Source organism: Lynx rufus, unplaced genomic scaffold (genome assembly GCF_022079265.1).
Source record: "Lynx rufus isolate CCGP_SWC_20201006 ecotype Redwood Valley unplaced genomic scaffold, mLynRuf1.p SCAF_14, whole genome shotgun sequence".
Lineage (NCBI taxonomy): Eukaryota > Metazoa > Chordata > Mammalia > Carnivora > Felidae > Lynx > Lynx rufus.
In genome coordinates, this window is record NW_025814828.1 from 53,824,450 (window position 1) to 53,851,790 (window position 27,341).

A 27,341-nucleotide genomic window follows, 5' to 3' on the forward strand; every position below is an offset into this window, starting at 1 on the left:
TGTGTGTATGTTACCATTTGCTTGAAATGTATTTTTCTATCCTTTCACTTTAAGTCTATGCATGTCTTTAAGGCTACTGTGAGCCTCTTGTAGGCAGCCACTCTATGTGTTTGAATTGGAGAATTTAATCCTGTTATGTTTAAAGTATTGTTTATAGGTAAGGACTTACTTTTGTCATTTTGTTAATTGTTTTCTGGTATTTTGTAGATTCACGGTTTTTGGCTTCTTATTCTGCTGTATTTTTGTGTATATTTTGATATATTTTGTATCAGTATAATTTGACATCTTTATCACATTATTTTGTGTAATTACTGCAGGTTTTTCCCTTGCAGTTACTATGAGGCTTACATAAAATATCTTAAATTATAACACTCTAGTTTTAAGCCAATAACAACTTAACTTCAATATAATTCCTAAACCTTACAGTTTTACATTTCCTCTCCTTCAAATTTTAGGTTACTGCTGTTACACTTTACATATTTTTTATGTAACTAATAATAGATTATTTTCATTACAGTTATTTTTACTACATTTGTTTTTACCTTTAAATTAGAATTGTAAGTGAATTATTTACCACCATTACCAAATTACAGAATCTAACTTTGACTATATGTTTACCATTGAGTGAGTTTTACACTAACTTTTTGTGTTTTCATGATGTTAATTAGCATCTTTTATTTCCACTCAAAGAACTCCTTTGAGCATTTCTTGTTAGGCAGGCCTAGTGGTAATAAATTCCTTCACCTTCTGTTTGTTTGGGCAAGTCTTTATCTGTCCTTCATTTCTGAAGAAAGCTTTGCCAGGTATAATATTCTTGGTTGATACGGTTTTTTTTTCTTTCAATATTTTGAATATGTCATCCCATTGTCTCCTGCCTGAAATGTTTCTGTTGAGGAATCTACCCATAGTCTTATGGAGTTTTTCTTGTATGTAACTTTTCTTTTTTCTCTTTCTGCTTTTAAAATTCTTTTTTTTTCTCTTTGACTTTTGATGATTTGATTATAATGTGTCTTGATGTAGTTCTATTTGGGTTCAACCTATTTGGGATCTTTTAGGCCTCATGTATCTGGATGTCCATTTCTTTCCTCAAGTTCAGAAAGGTTTCAGTGATTATTACTTTGAATATACTCTCTGTTCTTTTCTATTTCTCTTCTTCTGGAATTCCCATAATGTGAATATTGTATGTTTCCATTATGTTGCATAAGTCTCATAGGCTTTTTTTCACTCTGTTTCATTAAAAATAATTTTTTTTGCTCCTCTGACTAAATGATTTCTAACGTCCTATCCTCAAGTCGTTGATTCATTCTTCTGCATGGTTGAATCTGCTTTTGGAGCTCTCTGTTGAACTCTTCATTTCAGCTATTGTATTTTTCAACTCTAAGATTTCTGGGGTTATTTTATGGTTTCTATTTGTTGAACTTCTTGTTTAGTTCACGTCTTGTTCACTTAGTTTTGTTTAGATTTTGTGTGTTCTTTTAGTTGCTAATCTTCTTTAAGAGAATTATTCTGAATTTTTTGACAGTTCATAAATATCTATTTCTTTAGGGTGACTTACTTGGAGCCTTATTAGTTTCCTCTGGTGGTGTCATATTTACCTGATTTTTCGTTATCTTTGATTCCTTATATTGGTATCTGTACATTTGAGTAATTGAGGTTTTCTTCCAGACTTTATAAGTTTACTTTGGTAGAGGCAGATATTCACCATTAGGTGTAGCTTGCATTTCTGGGTATCTTCTGGTAGTGTCCTTGGGTAGGTGGAGATGGCTATTAAGGTCTATTTTTAGGTGAGGCAGCTGTTAAAGCTCTGAGGTCAGGAATGAAGGAGGCGTACCACTGGCTGAGAACAGTTGTATAGAATTGCTGGCTTGGTTCACTGCTCAAGTGAAGCTGTAGTATGGGCTGTGGGGTTGCCCTGATTCTCTGGTCAGGCTTACTAGATGGTTGGAACTGACCAGGCTTACTAGATGGTTGGAACTGGGTACTATATTCAGTAGTAAACGGGACTATGAATTAGCTTCCCTGCTGGGAAGCAGGTTGGGATGCAGGGTCTGGGCTCATTGTTTGGGGACCCCAATCATGCAAGAGTGTGACTGAATTCCCTTGTCAGGTGAGGCCACTAGTTTTGCTCTGCAGTTGGGGAAAGCCACAGGCCATGCTTTGTTCAAGTGCCACTGTGAGCAAGACTGTTGGATGAGCTACACAGCTTCCCATGTGTTCTGGTTAGGTTCCCTCGTCAGGCAGGCTGAAAACTATATTCAGCAATAAGTGAGGCTATGAATTAGTTTTCTTTACTAGGTGCAGCAGAAGAAGCAGCTCTCAAGCTGATAAAGCTCTTTGTTGTCTTAACTCAAGCCAACCCATACTCCAAGTTTCCTGGCCACAGAGAGCCACTGGCTTTACTCTGCAGTCTGTTGGCTCTGCCTGCCTATCTCTCAGCTTACTGAGAGTAACCAGATCTTACTTCCAGTCATTTTGTTCAGACGGGGTTGGGAGACACTCTCCACAGTGGATGGAGCTGTGTCTCAGTTTCCTCGTTTGGGCAGAATAAGAAAGGGCCCTTCCAGGCCCCTTACATTTTTCACAAACAGCCTTTCCAGTTCAGAGGGACTGGGAGCTACTTTCAGGCTTGGCTATAAATTAACCCTCCTGCCTGGGCATAGCAGAATAATCCTCCATGCCTGCTACTGGCTTTTCTTTGGGAGCAATCACCATCACGTGCCTCTCAGCAGGAGCATTGCTTGACTACACAGCTTCCATGTGCTCTTGCCAGCCCCTATGGTCAGATGGGGCCCAGAGACACTCTTCCCAGTTGGGGGTTTTCCTGGGAATGGACAAACCAGACACTAAGGCCTGAAAAACTCAATTGAGGACCCAAATCAGGCAATTCTGCATCCTAAAACTTCTCTAGACAAAATGTACTGCCAACTTCTTCAGATGAGCAGAACTGCTGGTTGGAATTACTACTTGGACACTGCAGAGATGAACTCAGTTTTCCAAGATATGTAAATTGGTTGTTGCAAGCCCCCCACCTTCTCTGTCACAGATTGCCGGTGGTTGAGCCCTGCAGATTCCACTGTAGCCCTCATGGGATGACACCACATTAGGGACTCCCATAGTGCTGGGGGACTAGTTGTCCCCTTAGGATCTTTTTTCCCACTGGAGGAACTGGAGACTCAGGAGAGATGTCTCCCAGTGGTGGTATGCTGGCCTAGGGGAGGGACGATGTGGTCACCGTGTAGCTGCTTCTTTTACCCTTCTAATGAAGTCTGTCTTGTTCTCTGTGGTGCTGGCGGGTGTTTCAACCTCAGCCCCATGTTCTAGGATTCTCTCAATGGTGTCTTGTTCATAAATAGTCATTAGTTGTTCTTCTTGTGAGAGGAAGTGAAGTCAGGAAAGACCTATGTTGCCATCTTGGTGATGTCACTCCCCGCAGTGAGTTTTTTGGGGAAGGTTATTTTGTCATGTGGTCAACTTAACTAAAACCGTCTCCTCAAAAAACCACTTCAATATGTCAACAAAACCAGGTATTCATTTTTGATGAATTTTTAGTCCCATTTTTCTATAATTTATTACATTTCAAGAAAATCCATAAAAATAACTTTTAGGTGATAATCCATTTCACTATTATTTTGATTGCTGTTTCTACTTGTACAGAGAAACACAGTTTGCACTTTATGTTAATTATTAATACGTCTTGTAACTAAAGATTAGCAATTAGCTAGTGTTCAGCATTAGCTTGAACAATGTACTATTTAATGTGTTATTTGAAACACAAAATAGCAGGTAAATTCTGAAAGTTAATATTTTAATAACATAAGACTGTTCTGACCTCTGAGTTAATCTCATAGCATTTAACTAGTCTTCCTGTGATATCAAATCTCCTTTCTAAAAATTGCAAATTTCACTAAGGTATATATAGTATATTAATACATTTGAATTATTACATATACTATACTTTTGACTCATATTTCTAATGATTCATGTATACTTTATATAATATTTTACATAATATTTTATATACATGAAGTATATGCATGCGTATGGAGTATTAAATACACTATATCTTTGACTCATATTTCCTAATATCATTTTACAAATGAAATAATTGTGATAGCAAGTCTCATAAGCTAATCTTTCCATCTTTATCTCAACTGATATTGTCATATCATTTTGCTATAGCAAAGTCTTAGTATTCATTGTGTTATTTTTACTTGAATTATGATGATGATAACCACATATAGAGATTGAAATGCATGATACATACGAAGAGTGGCTTCAAGTATGTGGTTGAAGAATACTTGCTCCCATAATTTCTTTCAGGTTTAGCTGTTCCCAGAGAGCCATCCCATTTATAAGATAGATAGATGAAAGGATTGTCCTCTTTGTGTTCATGAATCATAAAGCTATTTTAAATGAAAAAAATAAATATGAAATATTTCAGGATGCTTTAAAAAATAAAATACATAGTGTTAAGTATTATAATAAAATAGATTGTTATTACCATACTCTACAGGAAACAAATAAATAAAATAATCCAGAAGCCACCTTTGATTGATATAACACATATAATAAAATAATGGCATCCTCATAAAACAAAGAAAATCATTCTCCTTTTATTCAATTTCTCACTAAAACTAGGGGTTTTGTTAGGGGATATTTCCTGTTCTTCCTCAGAATGTTTGAGAAATTACTATGATATTTAGATAAATGAAGGAAGTACAATTTTAAAAATCTTGCAGATTAATTTGGTCAATACTGCCTTTTTCCTCAATAAATGTGTCAAAGAGTTACCTTCTAGTCTGGTATAAATACAGCGGCGGATACTTCTGGTTAGAAACATTGTTATCTCTGACAGCGCCTCTTCCTCTCTGCACCCCCACCTCCTACTGAAAAATAAATACATAAAACTCTCTACTAAAATTATTTCCAAATAAGATTGGGCTTTCTTTTTCAGTATTTACATGTTTTAACTTTCTTTTTAAGAGAACTTACTTGTAATTTCTTCCAGAGAACTTTAGCGGTGGAGATACAGGACTTCTAGGAAGGATACTCTGACAGGATGAGCTCCAGGGATTCTGCACATACATTTTTTTAAGGGAGTGAGGAAAAATTTAGCCATGATTTTAAGGAAATTTGAAACACAATAGCCCACAATGATTCTACATGCTAAATATTTAAATGCCAATATATCTCCAGACTTCATTATTAAAAATGACCAATAAACAAAGTTATTGCTAACAGGCAAATGCTTACTTATAGCGATAACTTAGCAAATATGTCTCTCATATCTATCTATCTATCTATCTATCTATTGTCTATCTATCTATCATCTATCAACATCTATCTACCATCTATTTATCTAGGATGGAGAATGGTTTGCTGAAGGGGAAATGCAAATGGAAGATTCATTTCAGCTTCCACTCTAAGAGTGCTTAGTGAGCTAAGCACTAAGTGACCTTTCTAGCCAAAAGGATTATATATGAAAACACAGTTGAAAAAGTAACTCAGAAAAATAATACTTTTCAGCTTTCTGAATATAGACAGCTTCAATATCAGTCACAGCATACTGCAGAGAGCTTTGGAGAGAAGGTAATACATACAAATCAATTGACAAATACTTGGTAATTCAAGACTGCATTTTGAGTAATTGCAGTAGAAAGAGTAAGTTGTATTAATAGGGGCATTGAAACAAGAAATTGGCATTTTATCACAGATATGAGGCATATAACTGGATTCATACTGGATCTACACAAAGCCTATTCTTATAGCCACACTAGTTATATGGGTACATAACATTGTTGACATGGTCATTTTGATGGAACCATATTGAAATCAAGGATATTGATTTTGTTTTACCTTGCTACATTGGTAGAGATATTTTGACATGGGGAAATTTGATGCAGACTATAAAACAGTGCACTTTCTGATTAAAAAAAAAAATTAAGTGGGGTGCCTGAGTGGCTCAGTTGGTTAAGCATCTGGCTTTGGCTCAGGTCATGATCTTATGGTTCATGACTTTGAGCCCTGCGTTGGGCTCTGTGCTGACAGCTCAGAGCCTGCTTCAGATTCTGTGTCTCCCTCTCTCTGCCTCTCCCCTCTCATGCTCTCTCTCGATCTTTCCCAGAGAATAAATAAACACTAAAAAAATTTAAGAATGTGTAATTGTCTTGTACTCGTTTAAGATATAACAGCCAAACATCTTACTGAATTACTTTGTACCATTTAAAAGACTTTTGATTTTATAAGTAAAGTTTTCTCATTCTCACTCCATTTCTTTCTTTTTTTAATTTTAGAAGGTGGGGAAGATAAGGGCCAGAGAGAAAATGAGAGAAAGATTCTCAAGCAAGCTCCACACTGAGCACAGAGCGTGATGCAGGGCTCAATCCCACCACCCTGAGATCATGACCTGACCTGAAATCAAGAGTATGATGCTTAACAAACTAAGCCATTCAGGAGCCCTTTGCTCTATGTCTGAGTGTAGTTAGAATCTCATGAACCTTTCATACTAGAACATAAACTCCAAGAGAACATAAACTTTTTGCCTGTTTGTTTACTGATGTATCCCAAATATCTGGAGTATTGCTTGGCACTTGTCTGTGCAAAAAATGTTTGTTAAATGCATGAATAATTCAGGTTCTCTTAGCTTGGAAATTTTCACAATTGGAAAATGGCCTTGATTACATTTAGTTTCTTGATGTTTATGGAGGAAATGTTTTGCCATGCAAGATAATAATGCAAATACTTTTTTTGGAATATATCTAAGCTACCTCAGAGAACAAACTGAGATTTAAAAACACAAACTCCTTTCAAATATTTGCTATGCTATTTTCAAACTCTCTTAAAAATCTATTCACTAAAGCATTTCTATGTGAAGTTCTTTGTAATTTGTAGCTTCATTTAATGGCTATAAAATTGCAAGTTATAGAACTACATTTCTTTTAAAATTATTTATAATCATTTTTAGATTCATGCTTCCAACTAGTGAAGAGAAGAGCTGGTTTATTACTTGTTAAAAGAAAAATATTGACTGAGCTTCAGTTACAGTTGTGCAATGTAGCATGATCTAATGTTTATTTGAACATGCAAATATATATTTCACTCATTGACAATATGAATAATTTAATATTCCATTTACTCAAAAATAACTCAAGGCTCTTAATGTTACTTAGAGTATTTAGCTTGTGAAATCTAATTTTATACGGAATTGCATGCTGCTTTGTATAGTTGTTAATTATTTGAAAATGTGCCAATATTTGCTGCCCAAGCGAGTTTTTAAATTTCTTTATAAGATGAAAACAGTCATTATTTTTTCCTGAGTCCTCCATAAGATGTCTTCCAAGGCTTACATGAAAGTAGGTTCTCAATTAAATATATAGTCACTGATCAAGCCAACAAATGTTTATTGTGGATCTTCAACTGTGTGCCAGGTATTCTTCTATATATTTGATGCAAGTTAGTGATTAGAGTTCCACAAAAATGTGAATAATGCACTAATGGATTATCTTAGTCTGATTAGAAATCAATTTCTAGTTTATGAAGTGAAATAGCTGCTTGTTTTCCCTCTAAATGAGTGGACCTTTACACAGAAAACATAGACTTATATGGTAATAGTGCATGCAATAAGAACAAACTCTAATTTCACCTAGCCCAAAAATAATTAAAGGATTCTAGTTTCTCACTACTCCAAAAAAAAAGTCGAACATATTAAAACATCATTAAAAGAGGGTGGGCATTATTACAGGAATCTTCAATTTGGCATTGAATTGGACCTGCCTCATCTAGTTGATCCAGTAGGGAGAAAAACAGCAATCCTTTCAGTGGGTCTCAGTGAGTATATCCACAAAAAACATAGATGCAATCTTCCAAGGAGAAAGCGAACAACAGCATTCCCTTTTCCCCCCCAGATTGTGTAGTCATAACTTTTACATGGATTGTGCATGCAATTTTTTTTAATAATCCTCTTAAATTATGTGCTAAGAGTTGATCATTACATTTCAAAAATAGCATTTGCCTAAGCTCAGATCACTGTCTCATAAAAGAGTAGATTCAGCCATATTTTAAGGCCTATGGTCTCAAACTAACTGGGTGGCAGTAAAATCAGACAGAAAAAAGAACTGATAAATGAGTAATGAAAGGTACACCTGAGTGGCTTGGTCGGTTAAGCATCCGACTCTTGATTTCGGCTCAGTTCATGATCTCAAGGTCATGGGACCGACACTGCATGGGGTTCCTTTCTGAAAGCCCAGGGTCTGCTTGGGATTCTCTCTCTCCCTCTGAAGGAGGTAACCAGGTTCTAAAAAAGGATTATTCCAGGGACCAATATCAATATTTGAATGAGTTTATTATTGATCTTTCCTCCTATAAATGTTGATGGCTATTTCTTCTCTAGCCATAATTTACAGGATGTATCCTACTCTCAAGCTTCTCAAGTAAGATATTCAAAGGACAGTTAACACTGCCAAGAGTTAACAGAGATTCTTTTCTAGTAATTCAAATATACATCCTATTTTTTTCAGCCTGTTTATATCTTGGAGTCACAGGAATTGAAGAATATAGGAATTACCCAAATTATACAAAACTTTTTCACCCACTATAAATTAATAACAGCGGATCAAATCAACCCTCAATTAAAATGTGGTCACAACTTAAGTGGACATTTTGGTGTTTGTTAAAATTGTTCACACTTTAGTTGCCTTTCCACAGAGGTTATATTGTTAGCTACCAGAATCCCAGCCTATAATAGTGTAGTGGTTGATTTGGGGATCTATATTCAGACCACATAGGTTCAAAGTTTGGTCTTACAGTTTAATTGTGTAATTGCAAAAGTTTCTGAAGCTCACTAAGAACATATATAAAAAATTCAGAACAATAATTGGTTTGTAGTAAACCCTCAGTGAATGCTAGTCATTCTCCTTCATTCCCCACCCCTTTCTCTTGGCAAATTATTTCTCCTTTTTAAATATTGACTTCAAATGTAATCTTTGTAAAGCTTTCCCTAATACTCCCAGATAGACTTGGTGCTCATATTGCCTTTTGTGAATGATTAAGCTATAACAATTCTTAGGATACTGTATTTTAATTATTAATTTTCATATCTGCTTCATCATTTGACTGTAAGCAGCATGTCTGGCTGAGTTAGTCATCCTTTCCCTGGACTTATGGATCTAGTATATACCTCACTTACCCCTATCACATAACATGGCAATTTGATGTTGACATTGTCTCTGTATCCCACTAGAATATCAGTTGTGTTTTTGGTGACCAGATCAGCACCTGGCACACATTAGATGCCTAATAAATTACTATTGAATGAATGAATTAATTCTGTGTAAATAGCAAGTAGGGTAAGATGAGGGTGCAGTATTAGTGAGGGTACCAGGAACTTTATCAGCCATGAGAATTGCCATTGCAAGATCAATCAATTCTTTAACTCAGAAGCCATGATTTAATAAAATGGTTTTCAATTGCAGCTGCATGTTACAATCACCAGGGGAATTTTTAAAAATTACTGATAACTAGAACATACCCCCAATATACCCCTAGGAGCAGACCAGACATTCATATCTTTTTTAAAAATAGTTTTATTGAGATATAATTTACATATAATAAAATTCATTCATTTGAAGTGCACAATTCAGTAGTTTTTATTTTTTTTTATATATGAAAATTTTTTTTTAATTTTTTTTTTCAACGTTTATTTATTTTTGGGACAGAGAGAGACAGAGCATGAATGGGGGAGGGGCAGAGAGAGAGGGAGACACAGGACCGGAAACAGGCTCCAGGCTCTGAGCCATCAGCCCAGAGCCCGACGCGGGGCTCGAACTCACAGACCGCGAGATCGTGACCTGGCTGAAGTCGGACGCTTAACCGACTGCGCCACCCAGGCGCCCCTATATATGAAATTTATTGAAAAATTGGTTTCCATACAACACCCAGTGCTCATCCCAAAAGGTGCCCTCCTCAATACCCATCACCCACCCTCCCCTCCCTCCCACCCCCCATTAACCCTCAGTTTGTTCTCAGTTTTTAACAGTCTCTTATGCTTTGGCTCTCTCCCACTCTAACCTCTTTTTTTTTTTTTCCTTCCCCTCCCCCATGGGTTCCTGTTAAGTTTCTCAGGATCCACATAAGAGTGAAACCATATGGTATCTGTCTTTCTCTGTATGGCTTATTTCACTTAGCATCACACTCTCCAGTTCCATCCACGTTGCTACAAAAGGCCATATTTCATTTTTTCTCATTGCCACATAGTATTCCATTGTGTATATATACCACAATTTATTTATCCATTCATCAGTTGATGGACATTTAGGCTCTTTCCATAATTTGGCTATTGTTGAGAGTGCTGCTATGAACATTGGGGTACAAATCCCCTATGCATCAGTACTCCTGTATCCCTTGGGTAGATTCCTAGCAGTGCTATTGCTGGGTCATAGGGTAGGTCTATTTTTAATTTTCTGAGGAACCTCCACACTGCTTTCCAGAGCGGCTGCACCAATTTGCATTCCCACCAACAGTGCAAGAGGGTTCCCGTTTCTCCACATCCTCGCCAGCATCTATAGTCTCCTGATTTGTTCATTTTGGCCACTCTGACTGGCGTGAGGTGATATCTGAGTGTGGTTTTGATTTGTATTTCCCTGATAAGGAGCGACGCTGAACATCTTTTCATGTGCCTGTTGGCCATCTGGATGTCTTCTTTAGAGAAGTGTCTATTCATGTTTTCTGCCCATTTCTTCACTGGGTTATTTGTTTTTCGGGTGTGGAGTTTGGTGAGCTCTTTATAGATTTTAGATACTAGCCCTTTGTCCGATATGTCATTTGCAAATATCTTTTCCCATTCCATTGGTTGCCCTTTAGTTTTGTTGGTTGTTTCCTTTGCTGTGCAGAAGCTTTTTATCTTCATAAGGTCCCAGTAATTCACTTTTGCTTTTAATTCCCTTGCCTTTGGGGATGTGTCGAGTAAGAGATTGCTACGGCTGAGGTCAGAGAGGTCTTTTCCTGCTTTCTCCTCTAAGGTTCTGATGGTTTCCTGTCTCACATCTAGGTCCTTTATCCATTTTGAGTTTATTTTTGTAAATGGTGTGAGAAAGTGGTCTAGTTTCAACCTTCTGCATGTTGCTGTCCAGTTCTCCCAGCACCATTTGTTAAAGAGGCTGTCTTTTTTCCATTGGATGTTCTTTCCTGCTTTGTCAAAGATGAGTTGGCCATACGTTTGTGGGTCTAGTTCTGGGGTTTCTATTCTATTCCATTGGTCTGTGTGTCTGTTTTTGTGCCAATACCATGCTGTCTTGATGATGACAGCTTTGTAGTAGAGGCTAAAGTCTGGGATTGTGATGCCTCCTGCTTTGGTCTTCTTCTTCAAAATTCCTTTGGCTATTCGGGGCCTTTTGTGGTTCCATATGAATTTTAGGATTGCATGTTCTAATTTCGAGAAGAATGCTGGTGCAATTTTGATTGGGATTGCATTGAATGTGTAGATAGCTTTGGGTAGTATTGACATTTTGACAATATTTATTCTTCCAATCCATGAGCAGGGAATGTCTTTCCATTTCTTTATATCTTCTTCAATTTCCTTCATAAGCTTTCTCTAGTTTTCAGCATACAGATCCTTTACATCTTTGGTTAGATTTATTCCTAGGTATTTTATGCTTCTTGGTGCAATTGTGAATGGGATCAGTTTCTTTATTTGTCTTTCTGTGGCTTCATTGTTAGTGTATAAGAATGCAACTGATTTCTGTACATTGATTTTGTATCCTGCAACTTTGCTGAATTCATGTATCAGTTCTAGCAGACTTTTGGTGGAGTCTATCGGATTTTCCATGTATAATATCATGTCATCTGCAAAAAGCGAAAGCTTGACTTCATCTTTGCCAATTTTGATGCCTTTGATTTCCTTTTGTTGTCTGATTGCTGATGCTAGAACTTCCAGCACTATGTTAAACAACAGCGGTGAGAGTGGGCATCCCTGTCGTGTTCCTGATCTCAGGGGAAAAGCTCTCAGTTTTTCCCCGTTGAGGATGATGTTAGCTGTGGGCTTTTCATAAATGGCTTTTATGATCTTTAAGTATGTTCCTTCTATCCCGACTTTCTCAAGGGTTTTTATTAAGAAAGGGTGCTGGATTTTGTCAAAGGCCTTTTCTGCATCGATTGACAGGATCATATGGTTCTTCTCTTTTTTTTTGTTAATGTGATGTATCACGTTGATTGATTTGCGAATGTTGAACCAGCCCTGCATCCCAGGAATGAATCCCACTTGATCATGGTGAATAATTCTTTTTATATGCTGTTGAATTCGATTTGCTAGTATCTTATTGAGAATTTTGGCATCCATATTCATCAGGGATATTGGCCTGTAGTTCTCTTTTTTTACTGGGTCTCTGTCTGGTTTAGGAATCAAAGTAATACTGGCTTCATAGAATGAGTCTGGAAGTTTTCCTTCCCTTTCTATTTCTTGGAATAGCTTGAGAAGGATAGGTATTATCTCTGCTTTAAACGTCTGGCAGAACTCCCCTGGGAAGCCATCTGGTCCTGGACTCTTATTTGTTGGGAGATTTTTGATAACCGATTCAATTTCTTCGCTGGTTATGGGTCTGTTCAAGCTTTCTCTTTCCTCCTGATTGAGTTTTGGAAGAGTGTGGGTGTTCAGGAATTTGTCCATTTCTTCCAGGTTGTCCAATTTGTTGGCATATAATTTTTCATAGTATTCCCTGATAATTGTTTGTATCTCTGAGGGATTGGTTGTAATCATTCCATTTTCATTCATGATTTTATCTATTTGGGTCATCTCCCTGTTCTTTTTGAGAAGCCTGGCTAGAGGTTTGTCAATTTTGTTTATTTTTTCAAAAAACCAACTCTTGGTTTCGTTGTTCTGCTCTACAGTTTTTTTAGATTCTATATTGTTTATTTCTGCTCTGATCTTTATTATTTCTCTTCTTCTGCTGGGTTTAGGCTGCCTTTGCTGTTCTGCTTCTATTTCCTTTAGGTGTGCTGTTAGATTTTGTATTTGGGATTTTTCTTGTTTCTGGAGATAGGCCTGGATTGCAATGTATTTTCCTCTCAGGACTGCCTTCGCTGCGTCCCAAAGCGTTTGGATTGTTGTATTTTCATTTTCGTTTGTTTCCATATATTTTTTGATTTCTTCTCTAATTGCCTGGTTGACCCACTCATTCGTTAGTAGGGTGTTCTTTAACCTCCATGCTTTTGGAGGTTTTCCAGACTTTTTCCTGTGGTTGATTTCAAGCTTCATAGCATTGTGGTCTGAAAGTATGCATGGTATAATTTCAATTCTTGTAAACTTATGAAGGGCTGTTTTGTGACCCAGTATATGATCTATCTTCGAGAATGTTCCATGTGCACTCGAGAAGAAAGTATATTCTGTTGCTTTGGGATGCAGAGTTCTAAATATATCTGTCAAGTCCATCTGATCCAATGTCTCATTCAGGGCCCTTGTTTCTTTATTGACCGTGTGTCTAGATGATCTATCCATTTCTGTAAGTGGGGTGTTAAAGTCCCCAGCAATTACCACATTCTTATCAATAAGGTTGCTTCTGTTTATGAGTAATTGTTTTATATATTTGGGGGCTCCGGTATTCGGCGCATAGACATTTATAATTGTTAGCTCTTCCTGTTGGATAGACCCTGTAACTATTATATAATGTCCTTCTTCATCTCTTGTTACAGCCTTTAGTTTAAAGTCTAGTTTGTCTGATATAAGTATGGCTACTCCAGCTTTCATTTGGCTTCCAGTAGCATGATAAATAGTTCTCCATCCCCTCACTCTGAATCTAAAGGTGTCCTCAGGTCTAAAATGAGTCTCTTGTAGACAGCAAATAGATGGTTCTTGTTTTTTTATCCATTCTGATACCCTATGTCTTTTGGTTGGCGCATTTAATCCATTTACATTCAGTGTTATTATAGAAAGATACGGGTTTAGAGTCATTGTGATGTCTGTATATTTTATGCTTGTAGTGATGTCTCTGGTACTTTGTCTCACAGGGTCCCCCTTAGGATCTCTTGTAGGGCTGGTTTAGTGGTGACAAATTCCTTCAGTTTTTGTTTGTTTGGGAAGACCTTTATCTCTCCTTCTATTCTAAATGACAGACTTGCTGGATAAAGGATTCTCGGCTGCATATTTTTTCTGTCTAGCACCCTGAAAATCTCGTGCCAATTCTTTCTGGCCTGCCAAGTTTCAAAAGAGAGATCAGTCACAAGTCTTATAGGTCTCCCTTTATATGTGAGGGCACGTTTACCCCTTGCTGCTTTCAGAATTTTCTCTTTATCCTTGTATTTTGCCAGTTTCACTATGATATGGCGTGCAGAAGATCGATTCAAGTTACGTCTGAAGGGAGTTCTCTGTGCCTCTTGGATTTCAATGCCTTTTTCCTTCCCCAGATCTGGGAAGTTCTCAGCTATTATTTCTTCAAGTACCCCTTCAGCACCTTTCCCTCTCTCTTCCTCCTCTGGGATACCAATTATGTGTATATTATTTCTTTTTAGTGTATCACTTAGTTCTCTAATTTTCCCCTCATACTCCTGGATTTTTTTATCTCTCTTTTTCTCAGCTTCCTCTTTTTCCATAACTTTATCTTCTAGTTCACCTATTCTCTCCTCTGCCTCTTCCATCCGAGCCGTGGTGGTTTGCATTTTGTTTTGCATTTCATTTAAAGCGTTTTTCAGCTCCTCGTGACTGTTCCTTAGTCCCTTGATCTCTGTAGCAAAAGATTCTCTGCTGTCCTTTATACTGTTTTCAAGCCCAGCGATTAATTTTATGACTATTATTCTAAATTCACTTTCTGTTATATTATTTAAATCCTTTTTGATCAGCTCATTAGCTGTTGTTATTTCCTGGAGATTCTTCTGAGGGGAATTCTTCCGCTTGGTCATTTTGGATAGTCCCTGGTGTGGTGAGGACCTGCTGTGCTGTGGTGTATAACTGGAGTTGGTGGGCGGGGCCGCAGTCAGTCCTGATGCCTGCCCCCAGCACACCGCTGGGGCCACAGTCAGACTGGTGTGTGCCTTCTCTTCCCCTCTCCTAGGGGCGGGATTCACTGTGGGGTGGCGTGGCCCATCTGGGCTACTTGCACACTGCCAGGCTTGTGATGCTGGGGATCTGGCGTATTGGCTGGGGTGGGAAGGCAAGGTGCACGGCGGCAGGGGGGCAGGCTTAGCTCGCTTCTCCTTAGGTGATCCACTTCAGGTGGGGCCCTGTGGCAGCCGGAGGGAGTCAGATCCGCTGCCGGAGGTTTGGCTCCGCAGAAGCACAGATTTGGGTGTTTGCGCGGAGCGAGCAATTTCCCTGGCCGGAACCGGTTCCCTTTGGGATTTTGGCTGGGGGATGGGTGGGGGAGATGGCGCTCGCGAGCGCCTTTGTTCCCCGCCAAACTGAGCTCTGTCGTCCGGGGGCTCCGCAGCTCACCCTCCCTTTGTCCTCCAGCCTTCCCGCTTTCCGAGCAGAGCTGTTAACTTATGACCTCCCAGAGGCTAAGTCACGCTTGCTGTCGGAACACAGTCCGTCAGGCCCCTCCGCTTTTGCAAGCCGGACTCAGGGGCTCTGCTTGGCTGGCGAGCCGCCCCTCCGCCCCGGCTCCCTCCCGCCAGTCCGTGGAGCGCACACCGCCTCGCTGCCCTTCCTACCCTCTTCCGTGGGCCTCTCGTCTGCACTTGGGTCCGGTGACTCCGTTCTGCTAATTCTCTGGTGGTTTTCTGGGTTATTTAGGCAGGTGTAGGTGGAATCTAAGTGATCAGCAGGACGCGCGGTGAGCCCAGAGTCCTCCTAGGCCGCCATCTTCCTGTCTCCTCAGTAATTAACACTTTGAATGATAACCTCAATGTTGTAAGATGTTAAATGTTTATTTAGATCAAAATAGAATTCTATGAAAATTATAGAAAAATGCACCCCCATCCAGAAAACAAAGAAGATAAATAAAAACAGTATAAAACTGTTAAGGAGAAATTTAGTAAGTGCAAATGTAAACTTCTATATTAGCTTAGAAAATCAGAAAACTGAGAGAGAAACCTGACAGCAATTCGCTGTCAGGGATTTTATTAATCGCAAGCATGCCTTGAACCAACTAATACAACAAAATGAAACAAAACAAAAACAAAAAAAAAGCAAGTACAACCTTAGGTTGCACTAATAAGAGCCAGATTGTCAGATCTGTAAAATCAGGGTAATAATAATACTACTTTCCCCATAAGGTTTTTGTAAGGATTAAATGAGAAAATCAATGTAAAACAGCACTGGGCTAAGTACAAACATTCAATATACTAGTTATTATTATTCTTAATAATATGATAGTCTTACTTGTGTCAAATCATATCGAGAAGAGTATGTCTATGTGAGGGATACTGAAGAGGGTATATATATGGGAACCAATATGAGGACTGGAGAAAACGTGTAGTGGGGAAGATCAGTTAATGGTAGTCTTCAAAAATCTTAAGGACTAGTAAAGAAGAAGTAGATTAATTTTTCGTGACTCCAAACATTATCAATAGGAGAAATAAGTAGGTGGGAGCCACAAGGAAACTCATTTTACTTCTTTCTAATAATCAGAGCTATTCCAAGATAGAATGTATTACTCAGGTGGTGTTAAATTTCTTGTTATTTGAGGTATTCAGGTAGAGGCTGGTTAACCACTTGGCAGGAACCTCTGTAGTAGGGATTCTGGCATGTGGTGTATTTATGCGTTTATCCGTTTATTAAGTCTGTCATGAGGCAAATAGTTAAGGAGTCCCTACTATGGGTAAGCATTCTGATAAGCTCTAGTGGACATCTAAGTTTCTTTCCAAGTCAACAATAATATGATTTTGAAGAAGCAGGTTGTCTTAAGATTTCACAGAGAGACACCTAAGCTTCATGTAGGGACTATTTTTCTTAGAGCTTATGTCTGCTGTCTGTCCCCCAAAAGTCCCTAACATCACTTATTGTAAGAGTAAATTCCTGCTATCCTACTCCATGGTGTGCACTAGAAACCAATACCTCATTAATCACATCAAGTTGAGGGCTTTGCCACTTTCAACAGTTTGACTTTTTTTCCAACTCAGCTGATCCAGAGGGACTGTCCATAGTTTCCAGTTCATGTTTTGCTGCTGTGTAATGCTTCATGTTGAAATGGCATTTTAAAAAATGTAGACATTTTTAGAAATGTTTTCAAAATATTTAAGTGTAACAAATGTACGAGAAGAGCTATGCCTAGCTTCCTTGGCAAAATCCTTTTTGAAACAATGTTAAAAAAAAATCACTCCCTGTAAATGGAGTGCTAGCTTGCAGATCATATAAACAATATTCACACTGTTTCAGATGAGATACTCTCCCTGATGCTGTCAGCAACATTTGCTGCCAAATCCACTAACTTCTTTAGCTTGACCTTGAGAGCATAAACAATATGATCTTCCATGCCATATTTCACCAACTTCTGCTAGTCAATAAAAGCATACCGCTTTCATAATTACATCACAAAAGCATCTTGCTGTACTAGAAGAGCAAAGCACTTGAATTAACAAATCACTTGTCCAAAACTTCAGCCAACAAAACAAAATGAAACAAAACAAACTCCCTCAAAGCCCCAAACACACAACAGAATAACAAGGCACTGGGTGATCTGGAAGAACAGCTTGAATATACTACAAAATGCCTTAGTAGCAACAAGATAGCACAGGGATGGGAAGACTGGAACAAAAATTGTGGAATGGAAGCATAAGAAACAGACAGACTTCTTATTCCCAAAAAGAGAGACTTGAAAGTACTTTAAATGTTGGTGTATGCTCTTTTTTAAAGGGAGTAAAGAAATTTAACATTTAGGGCAAGTATAAAACATTAAAATAAATATAAATATAAAATATCATTAAGAGTTCACACCTTCCCATCCCACCACACTCCCAGCTAATTTTCAATGCAGCACACATGTAAATAGTAAATCGATAGCAATTGTCATTCTTCTCTATTTGCTTGGAATAAGTTGTTCCTTGTGTTGATTGAGTGACTATTTAGAAGTCTATTCTAATACACTTTTAATACAAAGTATAACTTTGTGACCACTCAGCAATATCTGTAATATCATCATTTATGAAAGATGTGGCAGTGTGTAAAGGTTATCAATTTAGAAGTATTTAAATAAGTCAATGAAACAAAACTTTATAACACAAAACAAAATGAAGTGGCTCAACACTGCCACTTCTTATATCCTTTGCATGAAGGACTGAATGATGTCATCACTCTGTTCCAGGAGGAATATTAGGATGATATAACAGAGCTGTCTTTGGTAGGAGAGTGGCACAACTGACATAATTGTGACTCATTGAGTGAATGATAAACAAACAGAAGGGAGTATAATCAGTCACAACTACATAGAGATTCGTGATTTAAAAAAGATAAGAAAGATTAATGGTTAGAATGTCATACCCAGAAATGGACCTATAACTATATGGTCAAATCATCTTTGACAAAGCAGGAAAGAATATCCCATGGAAAAAAGAGTCTTTTCAACAAATTGTGCTGGGAAAACTGGACAGTGACAAACAGAAATATGTAACTAGACAGCATTCTTACACCATGCACAAAAATAAATTCAAAATGGATGAAAGACTTAAATGTGAGACAGGAAACCATCAAAATCCCAGTGGAGAATGCAGGCAGCAACCTCTTTGACCTTAGCCACGGCAACTTCTTATTAACATGTCTGTGTAGGCAAGGGAAACAAAAGCAAAAAATGAACTATTGGGATCTCATCAAGATAAATAGCTTCTGCACAGCGAAGTAAATAATCAATAAAACTAAAAGGTAAGGGGCGCCTGGGTGGCGCAGTCGGTTAAGCGTCCGACTTCAGCCAGGTCACGATCTCGCGGTCCGTGGGTTCGTGCCCCGCGTCGGGCTCTGGGCTGATGGCTCAGAGCCTGGAGCCTGTTTCCAATTCTGTGTCTCCCTCTCTCTCTGCCCCTCCCCCGTTCATGCTCTGTCTCTCTCTGTCCCAAAAAAAAAAAAAATAAATAAACGTTGAAAACTAAAAGGTAACCTAAAGAATGGGAGAAGATATTTGCAAATGACATATTGGATAAGGGGCTAGTATCCAAAATCTATAAAGAACTTATCAAACTCAACACCCAAAAACAAATAATCCAGTGAAGAAATGGGCAGAAAACATGAACAGATATTTTTCCAAAAAATACATACAAATGGCTAGCAGACACATGAAAAAACAGTCAATATAACTCATCATGAGAGAAATTCGAATCAACACAACAGTGACATACCACCTCACACCTGTCAGAATGGCTAAAATGAGCAACTTAGGAAACAGATGTTGGCAAGGATGTGAAGAGAGGGGAACCCACTTACACTGTTGGTGGGAATTCAAAGTGGTGAAGCCACTCTGGAAAACAGTGTAGAGATTCCTCAGAAAGAAGAACTACCTTTATGTAAATAGAACTACTCTGTGACCCAGCATTTGCACCACTAAGTGTTTATCCAAAGGATACAAAAGTACTGATTCAAAGGGGCACATATACGCCAATGTTTATAGCACCACTATCAACAACAGTCGAATTATGGTAAAAAGCCCAAATTTTCGTTGACGAATGAATGGATAAAGAAGATGTGGTATATATGTAAAATATGAGTGAAATCATATGGTATTTATCTTTCTCTGACTGACTTATTGAACTTAGCATAATACTGTGTAGCTCCATCCACGTCATGGCAAATAGCATGATTTCATTCTTTTTGATGGCTAATATTCCATTGTATATATAGATCACAACTTCTGTATCCATTCATAAGTTGATAGATATTTAGGCTCTTTCCATACTTTGGCTGTTGTTGATAATGCTGCTATAAATATTGGGGTGCATGTATTCTTCTGAATCAGTATTTTTCTATCTTTGGGTAATTACCTAGTACTGCAATTGCTGCACTGAAGTGTAGTTGTATTTTTGACTTTTTTGAGAAAACTCCATACTGTTTTCCAGAGTGGATGCAAAACTGAATTCCCACAAACAGTGCAAGAGGGTTCCCAATTCTCCACATATTCACCAACTTCTGTTGTTTCCTGTGTTGTAAATTTTAGCCATTCTGACTGGTATTAGATGATATCGCATTGTAGTTTTGATTTGTATTTCCCTGATGATGAGTGATGTTGAACATCTTTTAATGTGTCTGTTAGCCATCTCGAAGTCTATTGTAAAAGAGTCTATTCATTCTTCAGCCCATTTCTTAACTGGATTATTTGTTTCTTGGGTGTTGAGTTTGATAAGTTCTTTATAGATTTTGTATACTAGCTCTTTATTTGATATGTCATTTGCAAATATCTCCTCCCATTCCATAGGTTGCCTTTTAGTTTTATTGATTGTTTCCTTCACTGTGCAGTAGCTCTTTATCTTGATGAAATCCCAGTAGTTCATTTTCACTTTTCTTTCTCTAGCCTCAGGAGACATATCTAGAAAGCAGTTAATACAAATGATGTCAAAGAGGTTACTGCCTGTGTTTTTTAGGATTTTGATGGCTTCCTGTCGGACATTTAGACATTTCATCCATTTTGAATTTATTTTTATGTATGGTGTAAGAAAGTGGTCAAATTTCATTCTCCTGCATGTGGTTATCTAGTTTTTCCAACACTGTCTGTTGTAGAGACTGTCTTCATTCCATTGGACAGTTTTTCCTGACTTGTCAAAGATTAGTTAACCATACAGTTGTGGGTCCATTTCTAGGTTTTGTATTCTGTTCCATTGATCTATTTGTCTGTTTTTTTGTGCCAGTACCATACCATCTTGATCACATTGTAATATAACTTAACATCTGGAATTGTGAGTCCTCCAGCTTTGCTTTTGTTTTTCAAGACTGCTTTGGCTATTTGGGGTCTTTCATGATTCCATACAAATTTAAAGATTGTTCTAGCTCTGTGAAAAATGCTGATGGTATTTTGGCAGGGATTGCATTAAATGCATAGATTACTTTGGGTAATATAGACATTTTAGCAAAATTGGTTTTTCCAATCCATGAGCATGCAATGTCTTTCTATTTCGTTGTGTCTTCTTCAATTTCTTCATCAGTGTTTTATAGCTTTCAGACTACAGATTTTTATTAGATTTATTACTATGTATGTCATGGTTTTTGGTGCAATTGTAAATGAGATTGATGCCTTGATTTCCATTTCTGCTGCTTCATTATTGATATAGCCATGCAACATATTTCTTTACATTGATTTTGTAACCTGTGACTTTACTGAATTTGTGTATCAGTTCTAGTGATTTTTCTGATGGAATTTTTCATGTTTTCTACTTGGAATATCATGTCCCCTACAAATAGTGAAAGTTTGACTTCTTCTTTGCTGATTGATGCCTTTTTATTTCTTTGTTGTCTCTGATTGCTGAGCCTAGGACTTCCAGCACTACATTAAATAACAATGGTGAGAGTGGACATCCCTGTATTGTTCATGACCATAGAGAAAAAACTCTGTTTTTCTCCACTGAGGATGAAATTAGCTGTGGGTTATTCATATATGGCATTTATGATGTTGAGGTATGTTCCCTCTATGCATACTTTGTTGAGGGTTTTTATCAAAAATTGATGCTTTAGTTTGTCAAATTTTTTTTTCTGTATCTACTGAGAAGATAATGTTCATACCCTCTCTTTAATTAATATGATACATCACATTGATTGATTTGTGAATATTGAACCACGCTTGCAACCCAGGAATAAATCCCACTTGATTGTGATGAATGATTCTTTTAATACACTGTTGGATTCTATTTCCAAAAAATAGTTTTGAGAATTTTTGCATCCTTGTTCATCAGGGATATTGGCTTGTAATTCTCCTCCTTGATGGGATCTTTGTCAGTGTTGGAATCAAGGTAATGCTGGCTTCATAGAAGGAGTTTGGAAGTTTTCTTTCCATTTTTTTTTTGAATAGTTTGAGAAAAATAGGTATTAACTATTCTTTAAATGTTTGGTAGAATTCTCCTGGAAAATCATCTGACCCTGGACTTTTGTTTGTTGGGATATTTTTCATAACTGATTCAATTTCTTTGCTGGTTATCGGTCTGTTCAAGTTTTCTATCTATTGCTGTTTCAGTTTTGATAATATTATATGTTTCTAGGATTTATTAATTTCTTTCAGATTTCTCAGTTTGTTGGCATATAGTTTTTCATAATATATAATTTTTGTATTTCTCTGGTGTTGGTTGTGATTTATCCTCTCTCGTTAGTGATTTTGAGTCCTTTGTCTTTTCTTTTTCATATGCCTGACTACAGGTTTATAAATTTTAACAACTCCTTCAAAGAACAAGTTCCTGGTTTATTGATCTGTTATACTGTGTTTTTTGTTTGTTTGTTTGTTTGTTTCAGTATCATTTATTTCATTTCTTTAACTTAAATTCAAGTTAGTTAATATACAGTGTAGTGTTGGTTTCAAGAGTAGAATCCAGTGATTCATAACTTCCATATATCACCCAATGCTCATCCCAGCATGTGCCCTCTTTAATGCCCATCACACATGTAGCCTATCCCCCCCACCACCCATCTCCCCTCTAGAAATCCTCAGTTTGTTCTCTGTATTTAAGAGTTTCTTGTGGTTTGCCTCCCTCTCTGTTTTCGTCTTTTCCTTCCCTTCCCCTATGTTCATCTTTTTTGTTTCTTAAATGTCAAACAGGAGTGAAATCATATGATATTTGTCTTTCTTTGCCTGACTTATTTTGGTTAGCATAACACTCTCGTTCCATTCATGTTTTGCAAATGGCAAGATTTCATTCTTTTTGATCGCTGAATACTAGTCCATTGTATATATGTACCACATCTTTTTTATCCATTCATCAGTTATTGGATATTTGGGCTTTTCCCATAATTTGGCTATTGTTGTTAGCGCTGTTATAAACATTATGGTGGATGTGCCCCTTTGAATAGGTATTTTTTTTATACTTTGAATAAATACCTAGTAGTACAATTGCTGGATTTTAAGGTCATTGTATTTTTAATTTTTTGAGGAACCTGCATACTGTTTTCCAGAGTAGCTGAACTAGTTTGCATTCCCACCAACAGTGCAATAGTGTTCCTTTCTCTTTGCATATTCACCAACATCTGTTGTTTCCTGAGTTCTACTCTACTCTTTATTATTTCCCTTTTTCTGCTGGCTTTAGGCTTCATTTGTTTTTCTTGTTCTAGCTCCTTTAGGTGTAAGGGTAGGTTGCATATTTGAGATCTTGCTTCTTGAGATAATCCTGTATTGCTATGTACTTCCCTCTTATGATTGCTTTTGCTGCATCTCAGAGGTTTTTGACCATTATGATTTCATTTTCATTTGGTTTTCAATTTCTTTAATTTCCTGCTTGACCTGTTCATTCTTTGGTAACTTGTTCTTTCACCTGCATTCTTTATTAACATGTTTTTTAACCAAAACTGAAACAGGAAGAAATAGAAAATTTCCACAGACATAACCTCCTTTAACCCTGGGGTGTTACTAATTTTTTTCTTGTGCTTAACTTCTATTTTCATAGTATCGTGGTTGGAAGAAATTCATGGTATGATCTGAATCTTTTTGTACTTGTTGAGGCCTTATTTGTGATGTAGTATGTCAACAATTTTGGGAAATGTCCCATGCGCACTCAAAAGAATGTGCATTCTGCTGCTTTAGGATGAAATTTTCAGAATATATTTGTTAAATCCATCTGGTCCAATGTGTCATTCAAAGCCAGTTTTTCTTTGTTGATTTTCTGCCTAGATGATCTGTCCAATGATGTCAGTGGGTGTTAAAGTTCCCTATTATTGTACTATTATCAATGAGATCCTTTGTTTATTTGTTGTTTTATTCTCACAATTTGGGGGCATGTATATTTATAATTGTTAGATCTTCTTGTTGGATAAATCCCTTTATTATAATATGGTGTCTTTCTTCATCTCTTGTTACAGTCTTTGGTTTAAAAATATACTCTGTCTGATAAGTATTGTTATTCTGGCTTTCTTTTGACATCCATTTGCATGGTTAATGTTTCTCCCTCTACTCACTTTCAATCTGCAGGGGTCTTTATATCTAAAATGAGTCTCTTGTAGGCAGTTTATAATGAAACTTTTTATTTAATACTTCTGAAGCCCTGTATCATTTGATTGGAGCATTTAATACATTTATATTCAGAATAATTATTGAGAGATATGAATTTAGTGCCATTGCATTACTGTTAAATCTTTGTTTCTGGGTATTTTCTTTATTCCTTTTTGATCTTTGTCACTTTTGGCCTTTCTGTCTCATTCAAGGAAACCCCTTCAATATTTCTTGCAGGGCTGGTATACTGGTCATGAACTCCTTTAGTTTTTGTTGGTCTGGGAAATTCTTCATCCTTCCTTCTATTCTGAATTATCACCTTGCTGGATAGAGCATTCTTGGCTCCCTATTTTCCTCAATCAGCATCTTTTATATATCATGCATGCCCTTCTTGCCTGCCAGATTCTGTGTAAACATCTGCTGCCTACTTTATTTTTCTTCCCTTGTAAGTTAGGGACTTCTTTTGTCTTGCTGCTTTTTGGATATTTTTTATCCCTATATTTTGCGAGTTTAACTACAATATGTCTTGGTGTTGACCCTCTTTTGTTGATTTTGGTAAAAGTTCTCTGTGCCTCTGGTTTTGGATGACTGTTTCCTTCCCCTGAGTAAGGAAGTTTTCAGCTATTATTTCCTCAAGTAAACCTTCTACCCTCTCTTCCCTCTCTTCTTCTTACAAGACTCCTATAATATGAATGTTATTATGCTTTACAGAGTCACTGAGTTCCTTAAGTTTACTTTTATGATCCATGTTTTCTTTAGCTCTTTTTCTTTTATTATTTTCCATAATTTTACTTGTATATAAGTGTTTCTCCCTTGCATATGACTTGTATATAACTGTTTCTCCCTCCTTGTGGTCATTACATCAATTTCTTGGTTCTTGGTTATTACATTTTTCATTTTGGCCTGATGGATTTTTAGCTCCTCTGTCTGGGAAGAAAGGGACTCCCTCGTGTCTTTTATGCTTTTTTGAAGCCCAGCTAATACCCTTACGATTGTTGCTTTAAATTCTGGATTTTACTTATTCTGGATATTACTTATATCTGTTTCAATTAGATCCCTGACTCTGACCTTTCGTTGTTCTTTGAGTTGGGATGAATTCCTCCATCTTGGCATTTTGTCTGGGTCTCTGTCTTCTTCTCTATGTTAGGATAGTCTGTTATGTTTCCTGCTCCTTAAAAGAGTAATTGTTTTATTAAAAAGTGGTCATATACTGTCCAGGACCTGGAATTTCAAAAAATGTCTTTCGTGTATGCTACCTTCACTCTGTTGCTGATTGTCTGCTCTATCTGTAAGGTCAGTCCTCTGCAGATTTTCTCCTTTCCTGCAGTGTGGAGTGCTTGGACCTTGGCCATAGTGTGGTGAGTTTTAACTAGGTGTGCTCTGGTCTGCTTTTTAAGAGACCTGATGATATTTACTCCATAAATGAAGCTTTACAGGTCTCTATGGTCAGTAGACATGGTGCATGTAGAGTTTGTTCTGGTCGTCTGAGGTAAGTGCCAACTGCTGTGCTGGTTATCAGGTTTACTTCCCTGAGAAAAGCAGTATCAGCAGAGTGCAGGGGGTCAGGGCTTGGTATCAGCAGTTTAGGCCACCAGTGTTGGTGCTGTACTGTTTACTGAATTTAGTTTATGCTGAGGGGTGGGGAAGGGAAATGGCACCAGCCAGATCCCTCATTCATGGAGATGGGAGTCTGTGCTTGCTGCTGCCTGGAAAGCTTTCCCAGAAGAGTGAACAATTTCCCTTCATGCATCCCAGGTGTCCTTCAGATCTCTGCCTTCACAATTTCTGTTGCTAGCCCACCTGGAGCAGCACAGTGCACTTTGGGCTCTACACCAACCAAATCAGCTGAGTTTTAAAACTTCATACTCAAAGCAACTGGTGTAGAGAAGCTATACTAGTCTTTTGTAGTAGGGTCTTGATGCACTGGTCTGATGCAGGTTTGACCTAGAAAAGCAGTCACACCAGAGCACAGTAGCATGGGGTTTGAAGTATAGTAAAGAGCCAGTGTCCAGGTTAGCTGCCCTTAGCAGAGGTGCCTATGTTGAGGGGTAGGGGAGGAAAATGGTGACTGCTGGCACTTTATCCCTGGAAAGGCAATGTCACTTCTCCTAGATGGGCTCGAGTCTTTGAGCCCTTCTGGGGTAAAAACTCACAAAAATAAGACCCTCTTATTTTCCCAGCCAATGGTTTTGGGAAAGTATTTTACTTTGGCAATCCCCTGTGTGCTTCTCTCTCTCTCTCTCTCTCTCTCTCTCTCTCTCTCTCATCTCTTTCCTCTCTCCCTGACTGGGGCTCTCTCCCCTTTGCAGAACCCAGGATCTGTTTCTCCCCCAAACCACATCTCTGCACCTGTTACCTTCCACGATGTAACCTCTTCTTTCCCTCTGGTTGTTCAGATTTTTTTCTGTCATTCCTCAGACCTATTTCTTGGGTATTCAGAATGATTTGAGATTTATCTAGCTGTGTTCAAGGGATGAGGCAAGCCTAGGATCCTATTACTCTGCTACCTTAGCTGCTCCCCTTTCTTAGCCACTAAATGTTGAAAATGTTGGAGTTCCACTAACTCATCTGTTTTGTTTACCTCCAATATCTAATCACCAGGTCCTTTAGTTTATTTTCAGTGCTTTGTTATCTTTTTCATTCCCATGAATGAAATAACCATCTTATTTATAGCCTCAGAACTTCACTCTGGACCAGTACAGTTGCTTCTTAACTGGTCTCTCTATCTTATACAATATTCTTACATCAATCTTCATGAAACAAATCTTTATATGGGACACTCCCCTGATCAAGTTCTGTGAACTATGGCATAAACCCAATACACTCTGGCATTTACATTCATTTAGATTTATATTCATTTACATTCATTGAGAGAGAGAGAGAGAGAGAGAGAGAGAGAGAAAAGCACACAGGGGATTACAAAAGGAAAATACTTCCCCAAAACCATTGGCTGGGAAAATGAGAGGGTCTTATTTTTGTGAGTTTTTGCACCAGAAGGGCTCAAAGACTGGAGCCCATCTAGAAGTGGCATTGCCTCTCCAGGGATAAAGTGCCAGCAGGCACCATTGGTTTCAACCTATATTGTATTTTTATTACTCCCTATTAATAGTAACAATAAAATAGTATTTATTTAGTGCTTACTATGGGTCATACCTATGTATATGTTTTTGTAATATATAAATACATATCTAATAATATACCTATTATTAAATGTATTTTATATATTTATATATAATATATAAACAATGTAATAAATACATTTATATAATATAAAGCATTATATATGTGTATATATGTCTATAATATATATTAAATATT